At 37.2% G+C, this 6,594-nt stretch overlaps 1 long non-coding RNA gene across 1 annotated transcript; it reads left to right on the top strand.

The window, feature by feature from the left end:
* Positions 1–3,561: 3,561 nt before the first annotated feature.
* Positions 3,562–4,582, top strand: LOC134221307 (uncharacterized). The gene is made up of 4 exons (XR_009982316.1): positions 3,562–3,740; positions 3,814–3,934; positions 4,136–4,279; positions 4,414–4,582. It is a non-coding gene; the product is annotated as an uncharacterized LOC134221307 (long non-coding RNA).
* Positions 4,583–6,594: the final 2,012 nt, after the last annotated feature.

Raw genomic sequence — 6,594 nt, 5'->3', positions numbered from 1 at the left:
CCTTATCGATCGTGCGACAAAGACCGAACATCTGAGGGCTTTAGCCAATGCTACCAGATTCTACTGGACAGACTTCGAAGAAAACGAATTCACTTCTCTTCAGAACGACGCTGTTAAAGCGATCAGGACGCTAGGATACTACAGCAGTACCGATAAGACAGAAATTTTCGTAGATGCTTCCGCTGTGGGGCTAGGAGCTGTATTGGTACAATACAGTTTAGACGGCAGCCCTAGAATCATCGCTTGCGCGTCTAAAGCACTCTCGGCTTCAGAGAAGAACTATCCCCAATCCCACCGAGAAGCACTGGCGGTAGTGTGGGGTATAGAGCGCTTTGCATTTTACCTTACTGGCCGCCCCTTTATTGTGCGAACAGATGCGGCAGCAAATGAATTTATTTTCCATTCAAATCACCGCATTGGAAAGCGTGCAATTTCAAGGGCAGAAGGTTATGCGTTGAGACTTCAGCCTTATGACTTCACGATCAAGAGAGTCAAAGGAGAAGATAACGTAGCCGATGCGTTATCACGATTGGTCCGTGAATCTCAAACATCAGAGCATTTTGATGACGGCGATGGCAACCACGTTTTATACACACTGGACGCAGGTTGTATGGATATCACGTTAAGCGAAATCGAATCTAAATCAGAAAAGGATGAAGAATTGGAGAAACTACGATCCGCATTGAAGCATAATATCTGGCCAGAAGAACTACGTAGCTTTGAGGATCATAAGAAAAACATCCATAACATCGGAGCATTACTTTGCAAAGGAGACAGGATTATCCTACCGAAGGAGCTGAGAGCGAGAGCAATGAAATCAGCGCACAGTGGTCACATTGGACAGGTGGCCATGAAGCGAATCATGCGCGATTTCTTTTGGTGGCCTAAGATGAGTTCAGAAACTGAAAAATTTCTGAACAACTGTGAAACATGTGTACTACTAGCGAGAAAAAACCCTCCCATTCCGCTTGCATCGCGTGATCTTCCGGAAGGACCCTTGGAGATCATTCAAATAGATTTTCTAAAAGTACCGGATTTCGGATCCGGTGAATTTCTTATGCTAGTCGACACGTATTCAAGATTTTTATTTGTGATCGAAATGCATAGTACGAACGCCGAGGCAACGAACAGAGCATTGCAAGAAATATTCAAATGGTGGGGCCTCCCACTTATCATGCAGAGCGATAATGGACCCCCGTTTCAAAGCTCAACCTTCTGCAACTTCTGGAACTGCAGGCTTGACAAAACTCCTCAACCTCGCTAGAGTCAAATAAAATCATCATCAGCAAAATGCTGGCTTCGCATCCTCACAATTGAGTGGAAGCGTAAAAAAAGCAGAGGTACAAATACGCAGAGTGAGGGAAAGCACAATAAAAACACACAAGAGTGAGGCGTCGGGCGAAAGAACATTCATTGAGCCTCCGGAGCGACGCTTTGTATGTGAAAAAATCTTGGAGGCTGTTTTGAGTGTGAGTGTAAGTGAGTGACGCACCACAAGAAAAAGATGAACAGATAGACTCGCTCTTGTTTTGCGACGCACAAGCTCAGGTTTAATGATGCACAATGTTGTGAGTTTTGATGCTTATTTCTGCTCCTCAAAAACACTCTTGCTCTTGCTCATTTTCTACTCGCCGAGGAGTTTTTGGCAAGCCTGAGATAAAGGGGTAAAGGTGAGAAAATCTATCCCACTAAGCCCGCAGTCGAACGGTCTAGTGGAGCGACAAAATCAAGCTGTAATCAAAACTCTATCAGCAGCAAAAATCGAAGAAAAAAATTGGAGAAAGGAGCTAAACGTGTTCGTACACAACCATAACACGCTGATACCACATTCTAGGTTGAACGTAACACCTTTCGAACTACTCGTTGGTTGGAAGTTTCGTGGAACATTTCCAAGTCTTTGGAGCGGTGCAGCATTCCAAGAACTAGATCGAGTAAATGTTCGAGAGAAAGACGCAGAACAAAAGCTAGTCAGTTCAAAGTATGCGGCCACTCTTCGACATGCCAAACCCTCTGATATAAAGATTGGTGCTATTGTATTAGTGAAACAGGCCAAAAAGTAGAAGACGGCTCCCACCCCTTCGTCCGAACGCTACACTGTAGTAGCTCAGGAGGGATCAAAAATGGTAATTATAAGTGCAAACGGCGTTCAGTATGCAAGGAGCATTAACGACCTGAGAAAGGCTCCGAGTTTACCAGCATCTGGGATGACAATTACTTCACATTCGGATGAAGAGTGGGAATCAGAATCGGCCACTCGAGAGGTGGAAAAGGATAATGCAGAGAACTACATGCCAACCAGATCAGGTATTCGTAGAAGAGAAACTAAAAAGCCAACAAGGTTCAATGACGATTTTGTTTATAGAATTTTTCAATAGAAATGATTTGCTTATACTACCATGAACATTGTAGAATAGTTTAATACATATTGAATTACCACAACAACTGGGTGTATGTTTGAGCATAAAGTTACATAGTAGCTGATGCGATTGATATAAGCTACGCTAATTGTAAATATTGAGAAACTCATAAACTACAGCTAGTATTCTGCACATTTCTCCTGATCGGATATGGAAAAAAATCGTTATTATAAAAATATAAATATGACTCACTCATGGTAAAAGTGCAACAAGGCCGCGATGGGTAGTCCACCAGCGGTTTCCGACTGTCCTTTCATGAACGGGAGTTCGATCCAACAGATTCCTACCTAGGGCCATTATGCTGCCAGGTCTTCTAATCACATCGTAACTGGCAGATAATATCATAACAAGGCCTCCAGCAGGGGGCATTAATTCGCTCAGCTGAATTCCTTGAAAAAAAAACATGCTGAAACAAAAGAACAAATGTTCATTATCTATTGATAGCTTATAAAACTAAACATTGTATGTTTACGTGAAAACCAAACACTATGATACCATAATTATTACCTTACCAGATGACCCTACAATCCGGACAGTTCTGATCCATAGAAGAAAACGGAAAATATCCAAATAACAATTTTCCGTAATAGGAATTCAAATGCAACTCGTATTTATACGCTTGATTTCACTTTGAAATTGGCAAACGTAATGAACATCGCACCGTGTCACTCCTGGGTAGCACTATCTCAAATGTCACAGAGAAAACATCGGTTTGCACAAAAAAAGGAAACAACTGATAATAGGGATTAAGTTTCATAAATGGCATAGAATAAAGTTGCTAAAAAAAATATTTATATATATATAATATATATATATATATATATATATATATATATATATATATATATATATATATATATATATATATATATATATATGAAAATTTAAAACAATCCTAATAAAGAAATGTAATAGAACGCAATATGGGTTGATTTTTTTAAATTGATTCAATATGGTTTATCAAAAACAACGTATATTTTTTTCTTAGAGTTCCTACACACAAAAAACAAAAATTGTTTAATTAAATAATTTGACCTTTACATTTAAAAATTGTATTTATTTCATCAAAATAAAAGTTTATTTTTTACTGTGAAAATTATATTTTCAATTTGAAAGTATTTTTCGTCTGTTTATAATGTAAAATAAAAAGTGTTTTCTTTCAGTGTGAGTATTTCAAAAGTGTCAAGCCGCCAAGCAAAACACCCGTAGCCATCTGCCAAACAACAAAACAGACATCCAAAACAAAACAAACAACAAAACAGACAAAACAGAAATATCCTCAATTAGATTAAATATATCAGGAAAGTGGATAATAAATAGAAGGTAGGTCACAAAGATTTCAGTCACGATTTATATTTAATAAATTATTGGATATTTTCTGCATATTTTCCTATAGGTTGCCGCTGTGAAGCGGTGAATTTAGCTGCATCGGTCTGCGCTGCGGGTTTCCCCCTGAGATAAACAACTTCGCATTCTCTCAAACTGAAATCGTTGCTCTAGGCTACAGGAAACGGAAGGTAAGCATTCAATCAAACTCAAATTAGTCCCGTCCAATGAGCAGGTTGAAGTCACTGGAAGTTTCACCCATCCTCCTCGTCTTCCCTTGTTGAAAAAAATAGAGCCAGATATGATAAATTTCTAACGACTTGAACCTGCCCATTGGACGGGACTAGTATTTATACAATGACTTCAGATATTTTCCACTTCCTCTTCCCCAGATCTTTCCAGTCAATGACGAGATGTCCCATTGGAATCACCCATACAATGTTAGAGCGATGGAAATGGATTTTTCAAATGGACCCAGAGTGTGTCGCGGGGGAACATCGCTGGCCAAATTTCGGATCTATAAAATACCATCGATAGTAAGTAGGAACATACATACATATTTGTTTACCATAAATCAATCGCGCAGTGCTATATTTGCATCTTGCCACAAAATAATTAATTATAGAAAATAAAATTAATTTGTGCTAATTTTTATTCTTGTTAATTTTAGCGGAATCGATGGCAGTATTGTTGCTGACAAATAATCATGGTTCGAGAGTCGTCAGTGTTGGATCGGAAGATCACAGTTATAGGGCTGTCGAGGGCAAAAGCACCTGTAAAATCAACGTGTACCTAGTCAAATAATATCCATTATTGTATAATAAAATATGTCTATAAAACTGGTTCTCCTTGATTGTTTTGAGAAAAGCAACTAATAGCGATGATGTCATCATTTGGAATAACAATATTTCACTTTTATTTTTCACAGTGAACCTTTTTTCTATTTGACAGTTCGACAATTTATTTAAAAAGTTCAAACTTTTAATTTCAGAATAGCTTGCAGCTTTTAAACCATGGTTGCCGTAACAGTTACCGTACTTTAATTTTGAATACTTACAACTCTCTACGAAAAAGAACCAACGAAACTTTTTATTTTTACCAATGGTTTTTTTAATTCTAACAATGGTTTTTCTTTCTGTGTAGTAATGGATATTTCGATGTGACATAAAACAAATATACAGAGGTACATTATTATTATATTTATTATAGAGGTTTTAAAAATAAGGTCATTCTCCTCAGGTTAGGCGTTAATACAAGAAAAGAACAGAGGTACATGAATTGCAAGTTAAAACAAAATACTCAATACAAATATAAAGGAGAATAGTGAAGGGGAATATTGTGGGATATATGACCTATTATTAATGTGTGAATTGTATAACATTTATTATTGTGGCTTACACCGTTATGGGATATATGAAGGATTCGTATATGATCACTTACAATGAAGAAAAAATTTTAGGAATATAAACTCATTCTGCATGTAATTATTAATAGTGTAAGAGAAACAGCGATGTTATTTATCTATCCAAGTTTCTATAAGCTTATCTAGTGCAATTGAAGAGGTGATAGCATTCAATAATATTGACCCATGGCACAAACCTTCCCACCAAATTATAGCAAAGGTGAATTTAAGTTTATAGCTAATTTAGCAAATATAGCAAATTTGAATTTAATTTTAAATTCCTATCGTAGTAGGCAGGAAAATAGTATAAAATGCCACGTGAGAAAAACCGAGTCATTCAGTGTTCTATGTTCAAACCGAACAGTTCAGTTTACACTTTTGCTATCTAAATTTGAAAGAACAGCTCAAATTGTAATTCAAATTCATTAATTGCAAAGTAATGGCATCAAAGCGATACGACATGGACTTTACTCGGCTCAACCTTTTTTACAAACACCAGTTTACCTACTTGGGCTTTACCCGACTAATCTCTTTTAACTGTTCAACTAACACCATGGTCTTGGGCTTCACCCGACTCATCTATCTCCGCTGTGAAAACAAACTCCAAATGGCCTTGGGATTAGCCCAATCCATCCATCTCCGCTATGAGAACAAACACCAGATGGCCTTGGACTTAACCCGACTCATCTCTTTCAACTATTCAACCAAAACTAGATGGCCTTGGGCTTAACCCGACTCATCTATCTCCGCAGTGAAAACAAATAACAGATGGCCTTGGGCTCAACCCGACTCATCTCTTCAATATACACAATGACACCAGATGGCCTTGGGCTTAACCCGACTCATCTCTTTCAACTATTCAACGAACACTAGATGGCCTTGGGCCTAACCCGACTCATCTATCTCCAACAACACCCAACACAACACTCAACCCTTCTACCAGGACTTGAAAAAAATCATTGAAATACAATGGTTGATTGAGCTTCAATTATTAATTTAATCATCATTGAAAAAAAAAAAATCTACATCGTCTTTAGTTTTTGCTATCTATCAATTCTTGAAGAAAGATATTTCCAGATTTAAATCATTTCACTGTAATAAATTAATACATTTTTACCCTCAACAATCGATAAGTTCAACTAATAAAATCTATAATAGCACACCTAACCACTCTCCACTCTCCAATCAGATGAAATTTATGTTAAGCCTCGTATTTGAAACAATAGGATGTGTGTTAAGTGTTTGGAGCATTGCGATATGCACAATGAAAAAAAAAACCTTTGTTTACTATATTTTTATTAATTAAAACTAGATTGATTTCTTACCATTCCTTCTCAGTCACTTATTTACCTTACAAACAGTTTCCGAGTTGAAGTTTCAAAATAAATACATCCTTCTTAAAAGCTACTTTCGAGCCCAAAAGATCTTTTCATACCAAATTATAAATAC

Source organism: Armigeres subalbatus, chromosome 3 (genome assembly GCF_024139115.2).
Source record: "Armigeres subalbatus isolate Guangzhou_Male chromosome 3, GZ_Asu_2, whole genome shotgun sequence".
NCBI lineage: Eukaryota > Metazoa > Arthropoda > Insecta > Diptera > Culicidae > Armigeres > Armigeres subalbatus.
This window is presented reverse-complemented; position numbering and strand designations above follow the sequence as displayed.